Source organism: Saimiri boliviensis, chromosome 5 (assembly GCF_048565385.1).
Source record: "Saimiri boliviensis isolate mSaiBol1 chromosome 5, mSaiBol1.pri, whole genome shotgun sequence".
In the NCBI taxonomy this organism is placed as follows: Eukaryota; Metazoa; Chordata; class Mammalia; order Primates; family Cebidae; genus Saimiri; species Saimiri boliviensis.
In genome coordinates this window covers 63,748,708-63,762,703 of record NC_133453.1, presented here as the reverse complement: position 1 = coordinate 63,762,703, position 13,996 = coordinate 63,748,708, and positions in this window count along the sequence as shown.

The following is a 13,996-nucleotide window of genomic DNA, read 5'->3' as shown; positions in this document are numbered from 1 at the left end:
CTCATGTCTGTAAGATTCAGCCAAGTTGTTGCTTGTATCATTAGTTTTTTCTTCACATTGCTGAGTAGTATTCACGGTCTTAGTATAGCACAATTTGTTTATTAATTCTCCTGGATATTTAGGCTGTTTCTAATTTCTGGCTATTGTGAGTAAAGTGCTATAAACATTTCTTGTTTAAATATATTTAAAGACATATGTTCCCATTTCTCTTGGATAAATGTCTAGAAGTGACATGGTTGGGTCATAAGATAGGTATATGTTTAACTTTTTTTTTATAAAGAACTGCCAAACAGTTTTCCAAAGTGATGTATGATTTTTACATGCTGACCAGTGACATAAAAGATTTCCAATTGCTTCATATCCTCGCCAATATAGGTGTTGTCAAGTCTTTTCATTTTAACCCCATGAGAGGTCAAACAAACACAGTACATTTTTTTTTTTGTATCTGCTAACACTTTGGAACATTCTATTATGGAGAAGTTCATACATTTACTAAAGCATTAGATGCATTCATCATCCAGCTTTAGTAATTATCAACTTTTATAGCCAATCTGGTTTCATTTCTATATCCTTTATTCCCTACTTCCATATTATTTAGAAGCAAATCCCAGACATCATATCATTTATCTATAAGCATTTCAGTATGTTTCTCTGAAATACAAGGACTCTTTGTAAACCTAACTAAAATGCCATTGCATTTAATACAAAAAAACAATAATGCCTTAATACCATTAAATTGCTGGGCGCGGTGGCTCAAGCCTGTAATCCCAGCACTTTGGGAGGCCGACGCGGGTGGATCACAAGGTCGAGAGATCGAGACCAACCTGGTCAACATGGTGAAACCCCATCTCTACTAAAAATACAAAAAATTAGCTGGGCATGGTGGTGCGTGCCTGTAATCCCAGCTACTCGGGAGGCTGAGGCAGGAGAATTGCCTGAACCCAGGAGACGGAGGTTGCGGTGAGCCGAGATCGCGCCATTGCACTCCAGCCTGGGTAACAAGAGCGAAACTCCGTCTCAAAAAAAAAAAAAAAAAAAAAAAACCATTAAATTTTCAGTCAACATGCAAATTTCCAGTTGTCTCAACAAATTAATAAATTTTGTCATGTAGTTTGTCTGCTCAAATCAGTATTCAAGTTAGTACACATATTGCAGTCAGTTATGTCTTGTGAGTATCTTTTAATTCAGAGGTTCCTCCTCTTTCTGTTTTATTCTTCATTATGTTATTGTTAAATAAATTGGATTGTTTGTCCTCTAAATTTACCCACAGATTGGATTTTGCTAATACATTATTTAACACATTCTTCTGTCCTTTGTATTTTCTGTAAATTGTTATTTCATCTAGGAACTTAATCACATTCAGGTTCAAATTTTTGCAAAACTTCCTGATACTTGGTATTGTGTTCTTCTATCTGGAGGCAAATGCTGTCTGCTGTCTTTCTTTCTTACATCAGAACTGTTTTTAATGTCATCGCTAGATGATTAATTGATTTTAGGTTGCAAAATGGTGACATTCCAGTACTATTCTGTTTTCATTTATATGATGAGATACTTCTGTAAAGAGAAATTTTCCTTATCTACTAACTGATTACTCTATGGTACAGTTCATATTGAAAAGACAGGTCAGCAAAGGAAACAATCAACAGGATGAAAAGAGTACCTACAGAATGGGATGAAGTGTTTGCAAACCGTATATCTGATAATGGGTTAATTTCCAAAATATAAATGTAATTTCTGTAACTCAATAGCAAAAAATGAATAATTCAATTTAAAAATGTGCAGGCGGGGTGTGATGGCTCACACCTGTAATCCCAACACTTTGGGAGGCCGAGGCAGGTGGATCACTTGAGGTCAGGAGTTCGAAACCAGAGTGGCCAACATGGCGACTCCCCGCCTCTACTAAAAATACAAAAAATTAGCTGGGCGTGGTGGCAGGTGCCTGTAATCCCAGCTACTTGGGAGGCTGAGGCAGAAGAATTTCTTGAACCTGGGTGGTGGTGGTGGAGGTTGCAGTGAGCCGAGATCACACTATTGCCCTCCAGCCTGGGCAAGAGAGTGAGACTCTGTCTCAAAAAAAATAAAATTAAAATTAAAATGTGCAAAGGATTTACAGACATTTCTCCAAAGAAGACATATAAATCACCAACAAGTATATAAAAATATGTTCAACACAATTAATTATCAAAAAATTATATAAATCAAGATTACCATGAGGCCAGGCGTGGTGGCTCACACTTGTAATCCTAGCACTTAGGGAGGCTGAGGCAGGAGAATCACTTGAAACTGGAAGACAGAGGTTGCAATGAGCCAAGAAGGCACCACTGCACTCCAGCATAGGTGAAAAAGCAAAACTCTGTCTAAAAAAAAAAGAAAGAAAGAAAGAAAGAAAGAAAAAGTACAGTTCTTTGTATATCAATTATATTACAATAAAACTGTTTTTAAAGGCAGTATAAGTGAGAGTAAGTTCTTTTTTTTTTTTTTTTGAGACAGAGTCTTACTCAGGCTGGAGTGCAGTGGCATAATCTTGGCTCATTGCAACCTCTGCCTCCAGAGTTCAAGCGATTCTCCTGCCTCAGCCTCCCGAGTAACTGGGATTACAGGCATATGTCGCCATGCTCGGCTAATTTTTTATTTTTAGTGGAGATGAGCTTTCAGCATGTTGGCCAGGTTAGTCTCAAACTCCTGACCTCAAGTGATCTGCCCACCTTGGCCTCCCAAATTGCTGGGATTACAGGCATGAGCCACCGCTCCTGGAGCTGCATAAGTGAATAAGTTCTTAATTCTTTTCTTTTAGTTACTAATTTTAAAAATAGTGAGTTCTGTAATATTCTCCAATGGGGACTTTTATTGTATGAAATAAATAGGATAAACTCATATATTTAAACATATCTGGCATGTTTTTCAGTTCATTGCAATTATCCTTTAAGAATAATTTTTTCTGCCAATCAAAATGTCATTAATCCACTGACAAATAGCTTTGAAAAGCATTACTGTGTTTTGAATGATTTTTATTTTTAATATCATATGTGGCTCTTTCATTCAAGTGATTATACAGTGTAAAGCAGTGCTGAGAAGGAGTAAGATCTTTACAAGGGCATCACTATCTTCAGCGGCAGCAGAGAACACTCACTCTGTCCTGGCTTCCTATGAAAGCTTGCCCAGGATGAGTTTCTGGGGCCTGGACTTAGGCTAGGCTGTTCTGTAATGCAGCAGGGGCACACATAAGGCTACCACAACTTAAGCAGCATAGCAGAGTGGTTATTTGCTAGAGTCCTGAACCTGATTACTTGGGTTCAAATCCTGGCTCCACCAGTCAAACTTAGCGAAGTCACCTTACATCTTTCTGTCTCGCTTTTCCCCACCTGTAAAACTTTACCTTTTTCTGCCTTATTTTTCCCCACCTGTAAAATAGAGAGTAGTAACAGTATCTCAAAGGGATATTATGATGATAAATGAGCTAATAGACGCAAAGCACCATTTGTCTGGCATATGGTGAACACTCAATGAATGTAAGCAGTTATTACTGCTCTCATCATCCAAGCTGATCCTGGATTTCCTTTATGACTCCCAGCTCTACCCAAGAATGGAGGTTTGAGACCTCAGATGCATACAGGAGCCCCCAGCCTCCAGTCTCTACTGAGAAGAAAAACATCTTGGGTACATGAGTAAGAGGCAGTTGAACTATGACATGCACTAACCTCCTTCATACTACAGGAAAAAAAAAAAGAATAGTGGTTCTCACTATGCATTCCTCACTAGTTTTATTATTCATTTTTTTCTAACAAACTCTTTTGTGCCAAGTGAGAATACCTACTTTGGTAAAGATTTCAATGTTTGGAGAGCATTTTCACTCCATTATCTCATTTGAGCCACTTAAAAATCCTGGTTGCAGACATATTTTGTTATCCCCATTTGACAAACAAGGGAGCTGATAGTGACTTGCCCAAGGTTACAGTCAATTAATGACAGTGGGGACAAATACCTATGTCTTCTGATGCTTTAAACAGCAACTTTCTGCTTTCACAATTGTGACCTCCTTTTCTCATCCATTAATTTATTAATTCAACAACTATTTACTGAGTACCTATGTTTTGTCAGGCACTGTTCTAGGACTAGCAAGATGATATTGCAGTGAATTCAACAGTGGGGGAGATACACCAGCAGACAAAAATTCCTGCCTTAGCCAGGCAATGTGGCACACATCTGTAGTCCCAGCTACTCAGGACCCTGAGGCTAGAGGATCACTTGAAATAGGAGTTTAAGTCCAGCCTGAGCAACATAGCAAAACCCCAGTCTCTAAAATAAAATAAATTCTGCTTTCATGGTGTTTACATTCTAATGGGAGAAGACTGAAAATGAGCAAGCAAGTAAGAGCATAGAGCATGTCAGATATCAAGCACTGCTATGAAAAAAAAATGAAGCAAGGAAGAGTAATAGGAATATACTATGGTAATAAGAAAATATTATGGCTTCAATTGACTGGTCAGGGGAGGCCTTCCTGAGAAAGTGACATTTGAGTCAGGTGATGGAGGTGAGGAAGGGACTTTGCAAATATTTGCTAGAGGAGCAGCCAGACAAAGAGAAGTAGCCAAGGCAAATGCTCTAAGGGAAAGACAGACCTGGTGTGTTCAAGAAATAGCATGAAGGTAACTATAGCTTCAATGGTGACAGCAAGAAGAGAAGAGTGTCAACACTGTTTTGCTTAGGTCTGTGTAAGTAATTGTAAAGCCACTAACTTTTATTTTGAGTTAGATAGAATGCTACTGAAGAATAACAATATAATCCTTATCAGGAAGTAAAATAAATAATAATACATGATAACCATAAGATATCCCAGCAATTCCAATCCTAAGTACTATACTCACCAGAAAAGCATATAGATATGCACAAAAAGACATATAGAAGGATTCTTATAGTCGCATTATGCAAAATATCCCAAAACTGAATATAAACCAAACACCAGACAACAGAAGAACAGATCAATTGTGTAATTACCATACACTGAAATCTATTCAGCAGTAAGAATGAACTACTGCAACTCGAAAATACATGAAATAATATAAAAAAGATAATATCGAGGGAAAGAATCCAGTCACTAAAGAGTATACATTGCTATGATTCAATTTATACAAAGTTTAAAAATTAATCTATCATGTTAGAAGTCAGTATGTCATTACCTTTGAGAGGTAATAACTGGCAGTGGGCACAAAGAAAGATTCTAGAATGATGGTAGTGTTCTATGTATTGATCCGATGGTAGTTACGGGGTATATGTATTTTGCGAGAATCCATCAAGCTGTCTACTTACGATTTGTATACTTTTTATTATTATGTCACATTTCAATGATATTTATTAAAGAAATAAGAATAAGATGGGAACATGAAAGGTCTACCCAAGCACAAATAATTATTGAGCACTTACTCTCACAAGGAACTGTTAGCCATTCTCGAGTTAATTACTTAATTATTTATTATTGTACCAAATTTGTCAGACTTTTGAGAAAGGGATCTTAGTTTTGATAAGGTGGTAGTAAGTTTATTATTCAGAGGACAGAGACTTAATGCTAAGCCTGTCCTCCCATCTGTGGTTTAATAAACAGGGAATGATGGTAGAGGCTCTTCAAGATAAATATCCTTCTTAGGTGCTAGAATTTTTCAAAACCTACTCAACCTCCTAACAAATACTTTCCTTTAGCCTGCCTGAATGGGACATCTTTATTAGAAATATAATCAATAAAAACAGATGGTAAATGATTACAGGGAAATGTATGATCTTAATACAAAATATTTTAAATTATAGTTCATTGAGAGTATGCTAGGTTACAAAAAGATATCATGTTTCCTCATTGGCTTAAATCTTTTTGCCTATTAATAGGCCAGTTATATCCATTGAGTTTCATCTTCTTTTTTTTTTTTTTTTTTTTTGAGGCAGAGTTTCGCTCTTGTTACCCAGGCTGGAGTGCAATGGCGTGATCTCGGCTCACCGCAACCTCTGCCTCCTGGGTTCAGGCAATTCTCCTGTCTCAGCCTCCTGAGTAGCTGGGATTACAGGCATGCACCACCATGCCCAGCTAACTTTTTGTATTTTTAGTAGAGACGAGGTTTCACCTTGCTGACCAGGATGGTCTTGATCTCTTGACCTCGTGATCCGCCCGCCTCGGCCTCCCAAAGTGCTGGGATTACAGGCTTGAGCCACCGCACCCGGCCGTGAGTTTCATCTTCTAGGAAACAACCTGGTGGGGATCTTTTAAACCAAGAGCTATGCAGAGCAGTTCATTAAAACCACCCTCAATTAAAGTCAGACTGCATAAGACCAAACTACCTTAAATATAGCATGTTTTAGTGTTATTTCTTCATCTTTTTATGTGAATATTTGTAGAGGCCCATGAGGTGTGTATTACCGTGTCAAGAGCATTTGCTCCCTAAACCAAGATTAAGGTTACAACAGAACCAAAACTCAGATGGATGGCAGGGGGCAGGGGGAACAGAAATGACTCTGGAAAATACTCAGGGAAATAAGAAACCTAGAGCTCAACGCAAACCATAAACCACAGCTTTCTAATTCTAAGGTGATAGTGGGGAACATCTGTTTACCAGTTAAATACATTGCCATCTACATGAGGGAGTACATTTAATGGACGAAGCATTAAGATCACTGAAGGGTGACATGTTTTGTTTGCAGTAATGTATGACTGCACAGCCTTCCCAGCCAGCACTCCAGTCCAACATAACTGAGTAGCCCTGTGAGCTCCTTCCCATTACATCAAATTCTCGCTGTTGAAATCCTGTGCCTGGCAAATAAAGCCAAGCTGCTTTGGATAGTCCACGTTGTGAATTCCAGGACTGTAGTGCATGCAAAATATTCTCCTTGCGGATATTTAATGCTGAGGAGCCACAGAATCTAAAACCATGAAAACTAATAATCTAATGACTTTGAATTTTTATGGTCATTTCAATCATTATTTAAGAGATAGAGCTAGAGAGAACTTTCCTAAACACCTTGACTAATAAATTGTCAGTGTTTAAACAACAATTACATTATGAAATGGAAATTAGCTGTTATAATCAAGCCATACGGCTAATTGATCGGCTCATATTTTTAAGAAGATGGAAAGCACGATCCAAAGAAAAACTGAATAGATTTCACAAAATTAACTAGAAATAAGTTGTATTTTGTTAGATGGACAGGTTGGAGTTTTTTACATCAAAAAGAGAGAAAAAAAATCGTTTGATTCAGTGATTCTAAATAGAAACTGATCAAAAAGTTTGTTGCTTTAACTTGAACACCTCTAACACAAAATGGAAATTAGAACACATATATGCAATAGGTACACAGATATATGGGTCACATTAAATTAAGAAGTTGTCCAAGTATTGACTTATATAATTGATAACATGAGAAAAAATGATCTCGTTTCTTTCTCCATTTAAAAAAAATATTTCAGCATATTTGGAGTAACTGCAATTACATCATGTTTTGACCGTGTTTTATTCACAGCCCTCCTTCTAAAACATGACAGTTTTCTAGGTTGATACTGAAAAAACTAAAATCTGTTTACAGGAAAGCATCCCCAGGCTTGATGGAGACATGACTTGAGTTTTAAAGAGGGAAACTGGGCACATTGTTCCTTCTCATAACCAAGCATCCTGAATTCCCTGAAACTCATTTTAGGCTGCATGTCTAAGTTGAACTTTTTCTTTCGTATACAAAAAAAAAAAAAAAAAAACCCTAATTAATCTGCAGTAGAAATGTCCATCCTTTGGAGTTTCTCCTCTTTGTTCAGGTTTTGTTTTAGAGTGTTTGTTACTGTTTTTGGTGCATTCTTAGCTCTATCCTCCTGTGTTGCTAGTGCCAAATGCTTCAACATGTATTATATCCTTAAACTTTCACAAAGTTTCTTTCAAGAAGGCATTATTATCATCATCCTCATTTTATAGATGAAGAAATTAAGAATCAGAAAGTTAGATTTGCCCATGCAGAGTTTCGGAGACCAGAAGACAGTTCATGTGTCTCTCACTTCTAAGCCCTCATATTTTCACTAGGCCAAATGCAAAGAGAAATGTGTTCATTACCTTGAAATGGGTTTCTGGAAGGTGGAGGTGGCTAATGATACCTTGATTTAAAAATAAAAAAAGATAAAGTCTTTCACAGCAAATAGGGACCTTGGGTTATGGTAGTAAAAATGAATTCTCAAATCATTTCAGCTTCTTGGCTTTTTTAAGTCCTCTGGCTTATCTGTGACCACTCACTTCTCTGTAGTGCTTAGTAACTTGATCCTCAGTCCCCTACTCATCTCATACTGCCTGTGTGTGAGCGTTGGAGAGACAGGAGTTTGGGTTTGTCCTGAAGTGTACATAAAGGTAAATGACATTTACCGAACACCTCCTAAGAACAAGGTACTGCTTTCTCTTTGACATGAGACAATTCATTTATTCCCTACAATCCATGTATAGGTAGAACTATTATTTGTCCTCATTATCCAGAGAGGGACAGTGAGGTACAGAAAGGTTAAGTAACTTGCTCGACGTCTCACAGTAAATAAATAACTCAGGTGGTGGTCTCACAGCAAATACAAAACTTACACTTGGGCCATGGTACCTGTGGGGCCACCCTCACCTGGTAGGCTCCACCCCCATTCTCAGGCCCAGCTGCTTCACTAGAGCGGTCCTTAGTGTTGGCTTGGTCCTGATACAAAGATCTCCAGGCAGCCACTCACTAAAGGTGGGGCGAGAGGCTGAGGGGGGAAGAGAGGTTGGGATGCGCCTTCCCGGGGCAGACTCTCAGAGCTTCCACAGTTCAAGTCCTCATTTCAGAAAAGCAGTTAGAAAACCTGGACGTCACCACCATCCCCACTCCTGCCAAGCCTCCACCACGTGGTCCCGGGCGCAGGTGGGCACATCTGCCCTCCCGAAACAATGGTGGTCCCTGGAGCTTTGTGGAGCCCACGCCTGCCCAGGAGAAACCAGCCTCCTCTAAACACCGGCAGCGGGTGTAGAAAAGGCTCCGCCCCCGCCAGGGTCCCAGCTCTTTGAAAAGGTGCGTCCCTCCCCTTTCTTGCTCTCCCCAGAGCGACGTCCGGAAAGTCTACTTCAAAGGCGCACCCCTTTTCAGGAAATCTCAGGGTGCTTCCTCGAGACCCGGGGGGGAAGCTTTTGAAGCCGCCTGCCCCTGTTCCCGGAAACCAGACCCCCTGGGCGGATGGGCGGTGGGTCCACCTCGAGGACAACCCTGCAGGCGCTGCTGGCCTTGTTCGCGGTGGGTCCCGCCCTGCACTCCGGCCACACGGAGGTGGCTGCTGAGACCCTGTCCCGCCTCCCCTCCTCAGGCCCTCGCTGCGCAGCTGACTCGACCCGGAGGCTAAGTAAGGGGGAAAGTCCAGGGACAGGTCCCAGGTCTGTGGGTCCCGTGCTGCTCCCAACAGGCCTGCAGCTAGCGAACCCCACCTTGACATCCCTCTTTTTTTCTCAGATAGGAGCGCTTCTGCCACTTTCTTCGACTTTTTTTCTTCAAAGGAAAAAGAAAACCAGAACCGAAGGTGGTTTTGGGTCTCGGAGTGACCACGGGACCAAAAGCCAACATTTATTTTCCTTTACTTTCTCTTCGAGAAAGTGTCTAGCCTTAAATGACACTAGCTCCCAGAACAGGGTTGTGCAAGGGCCCGAAGCCCTTGGAGATTTTTGCCAGGGTCTGAGTGTGGAAGCCTGTTTGTGGACGAGGCCAGCCAGGGCGGCCCTTCTTGGCGTCGGGAGCATCTGGCACTTGAATTGGGCCCACGGTTTTGTCCCCTTTCCGGGCCGGCGAGGCAGTGGCAGGCCAGGCTTGCCTGGCTGGGATCGTGAAGGCCCCCAGGCCAGGCTCTCTTCCCCGCATTACTGTGCCTGCGAGGCCGCTGCTCCTGCGGTGCTGCGCTCGCCTGGCGGCCGGGTGGAGCTCCAGGAGGGTTACCCGCGCGCACCAGTTGGGGAATGGAGGGTCGTCTGGGGACTCACCAAGGGCGCCTAGCCATTTTGTAGGGGCCTCCGTTCCTTCTCCACCCGCCAGCTGCCCTTGCCTCTAGTCCCCAAAAACCTTGCGGGCCCCTGAGCGCTGGGGAAAGCTTAGGGTTGCACGGCGAGCGAAGGATAGAGGTCAGGGATGCGACCAGTTGCGCAGAAGAGGCGGATGGAACTCCGGGACCACGAGTAACAACCGCCACTTTTCAGTTCTCTATGCACAGAGTTCATCTGTGTTCAATCTCCATGCTGAGCGCCCAAGACCCTCGCAAGTAAGACTTGGGTAAGGCCAGCAAGGAGCAAGTCTGTTGGAGGCTTTCAAGAGCCTCCTAAGGAGGGCAGATACAGACAGTCTATTTTCCATTAGGGGAAACTGAGGTTTCAAAGAAGCATCTAGATGCTTCAGCTTGCACTCTCTGGGCACGGACGGTGGCTCTAGGCCCCTAGATTAGCCGCCCCGCCTCATCTGCACCCTCTCCGTTCCATACAAGTCCGAACGAACTGCTGGCTCCCAAGGTCAGGATTTTACAGTCTGCTTTTCGGATCTCCCAGGATGCTTCCTGGTGGATTGGGCAGCGAGGTTTTCTGCCGTGCTTGTCCAGCCTCCAGCACCTCGAGCCACAATGCTTTAAGATCGTCATTCCTCTTGATGCGAGGACCGAGGACCGTTTGGCGAACGGTTGGCCACGTGTAGCAGGTCGGATTCACACATCTGCTACTTGCCTTGCGCCTTCGCCCAGCATAGCCCCAGTCCTTCCCGTGAATTTCAAAAGTGGCAACGGCGGCTCAGACAGGAAACAGACGTGAGGGACTCACACACTTGAGCTTGCCCAAGCCCTACGTCCCACCAGCGATGGGCCAGGGATCAAAGGAACAATAACTACAATGGCCACCATTTATTGAACGTGTCAAGCAAACTTTAAAAGGCTTTATTGTTTTGTGTGAGCCTTACAACAACCCAATGAAACAGCTACTGTTATGCCCATTTTGCAGATGAGAAAACATGCAGAGAGATTAATAGATCGATTACTTGAGCCCCAGTAGGGAAGAGCCCAACATCTCACTGCTTTCATTTTGGAGGGTGAGAAGTGGAGTGTGTTGAAGAGAGGCAAAATGCAGCCTACACGGCTCAACTGGGCTCCTGACCCTTTTCATCCCTGAAGTCACCTAGCATAGGAGCTCTGCTTGAGGTTTTCCAAGGCTCCTGCTGGGAGCCTGGGAGGAAGGGAGTAGAAGACAGGACTGACTGAGGACCTTGAGCCAAGGGACAAACTCATCTCATCTGGATTCCAAATGTTTTAGCTGTGTGACCTTGGGCAACTTGCTTAACCACTCTCACTTCTGTTTTTTTCAGTTATAAAATTAGAATCCTAATGCACAAGGCAAACAGGAAACTCCTAAGAGCATTCTGAGGATTAAATAAAGAGAATTTATTTTTCTTTTCTCCTATTGGTTTCCCCATGCCTAGCACAGCGCACCAGACACAGTGAATGCAAAATAAGGTACTTTCCTTCCTTTCAGCTTCTACCAAAGCAGCACCTGCTGCATGGCATCTTCCACCCTGTCCTAAACCACTGCCTGACTCAGTGCAGGCACAGATGGGGGAAGAATATCTGCCTCTTCTGTCTATTCAAGCTGGGACCAAGTGAATCTCTGAGGACAGGCATTTGGTAGACTGGTCTCAGCATCTGGGACTCAGAGGGCAGCAGGCAAGGACGAATGAGCTTAGAAGAGGGAGGGAGCAAGACCAGGTCCTCAGACTCCTTCCTAGTGTTGGGAACAAATAATTTACACAACTTATTCTACTGTCAGGCCCTAGTGTAAGCTTTAAACACACTGTATTAACTCAATCTTCCTGAGAATCCACTACAGGAGTACTTACTATTCTTATTTTAGGGATGAAGAAACTGAGGCAGAAAGCAACATGTTTATGGTCTCGCTGCAAATGAGTGGCTGAGCAGAGATTTAAACCACAAAGCTATATACAACCTCTCACATTTGGAAAGTGTGAGTGACAGAGGCACCCTTAGCAAGAACAGAAGGACAGTTAGAACCTGAGTCTGCAAGATTTCCCCCATGCTCCCTAAGGTCTGGAGGCCTGCAGGTAACCAAGCCCTGCTTGTCCAGCTTTGCTTTAGCGGCTCCATCCCTGTGGTATCCTTGAGCCTGGACCTTGAAGTAGTCATCTTACACACCCCAGAAGTCTTGGACCTTGTCCTGAATGTAAGATTGTCACCGACCCTACTCCACCTCTGCCTCAGTTCCCTGCCCGCTGCACAACCTCTGTGCTGTCTCCATCATCAGTCTGTCACTAGCACTATTCTGTGACCATCCTTCCTCATGGCCTCTCTGGGTCTGAGTTCTTTCACTCTGTGCACATGGGTTTTTTGTTTGTTTGTTTGTTGTTTTTTTCTCTGCTTGGATATCCGGCTGAATTCCCAGGAAACCTCTATCCCACCCCCACCCCCACCTCCATCTCATTTTTCTCCTCTGTAGACCCTGCGGGGCACAGGGACTAGAGCTATCTCTAGGCCATTGCTTTCACATTTATTGTGGGGTTTGTTTCTTGGTGGATCCAGAGCTTGTAAAGAGTTCTGGTTTCTGGATGATTGATGTGAGCAGAACTTGGCCCCGGAAGAAACCAGTGCCCTACAACCCCAGTTTCTTGATCACCATCTTTCCCAGCATTGCATCTCCACAGAAAACACCAAGCAGCCAGACCCTGAGAGTGGGCCACTGCCTCAGGGCCGCCCCTCCATTCCTTGCCTTCTACTCAGGGTGGCAATTGAGGCAGATGTTTTCTGTCAGGGACTTTCCTCCCCACCCACTCCCACCCCCACCCCCAGCCCCCAGGAATCGAATCTCTACAGCCTTGACGGCAGAACGCAAGCCCACCCTCCCAGCAGCAGCCCGGGGCTCTTCAGATGGATGGCTTCTCCATCCCGGTAATTTATTTATCTAGTCAAGCATTTATTGAGTCTACACTCTGCTCCAGGCACCGGAGATCCCTAGCTAAAGCCCACCACTTGCCCTTGCAGGTGATAGGTGAATGCAGGAGTCTCCGAAGAGGAGTGGGAAGATATCCAGGAAGACGGCTGAGGACCTGACCCCAAGGGTGAACAGCAGTTGGGGACTGAGAAGCCGATGGGGACGTTCATGAATGGCCCTTTGGACCTCAATTCCACGTGGACTCTCTCAGGACAGCCTAGTAGGGAGAGGCAGTGGTGGGTTAGAAACCTGCCTGAGCTATTCCTGAGCTATTCCCAAGAGTAGTGTGAAGCCACCTCACACAGCCCTTGTAGTCTCCCGCAATTTGGCTAGCTAGTAAAGCTATGTCGGTGGATGCATTCAGAGGTGGTCCGCTCCGGAGAGGGACAGATGCAGACAGCCCTTCATCACTCCTAAGCCCACAGCACCTGAGTGGGGAGAATCAGTTTTTCCAAAGCGCTAACCTGCCCCCTACCCTCCAACTAGGTGACTTGGAGGTCTCCGAGGAGGCGAGAAGTTTTGGTCTAATGCATGAGGTTGGGGAGCGATAGTGCAGGCGAAGACAGGGCACTAACAGTCACTGCGGAGATTGCAGCCTTTAAGCTTTTTTTTTTTTTTTTTTTTTTTTTTTTTTTCTTATTCGCTTCTCTCCTCCATCGAGCCCTTTTGGAAACCGCAGGGAACACGCGCCTCGTGTGGGCGCAGTAGGCGGCGAGCAGTTCCTGGCGCCTCCGGCTGCTGGATCCTCCCGCCCCGCGTCTGGGAGGAGGAGGAAGGGAACTCGGTCGCGGGTCCCCCTGCGACAGCTCTGAAGGCTCGAGTCCCTGCGGAGCGTGGACACCAGCGGTCTTCTCCTGCGCCCGGCGTTACACCCGCTTCGGCTGCGCCGGGGAGACCCCTCGCTGCCGTTGCAGAATGACTGGGGCCAGCCCTAAGGGCCCTCTCGCCTGGGGGTCCCGCCTCGGGTGCGGAATTAGGGAAGGAGGGTGTCGGGGTGTGCATCTCCAGGCTGCGGA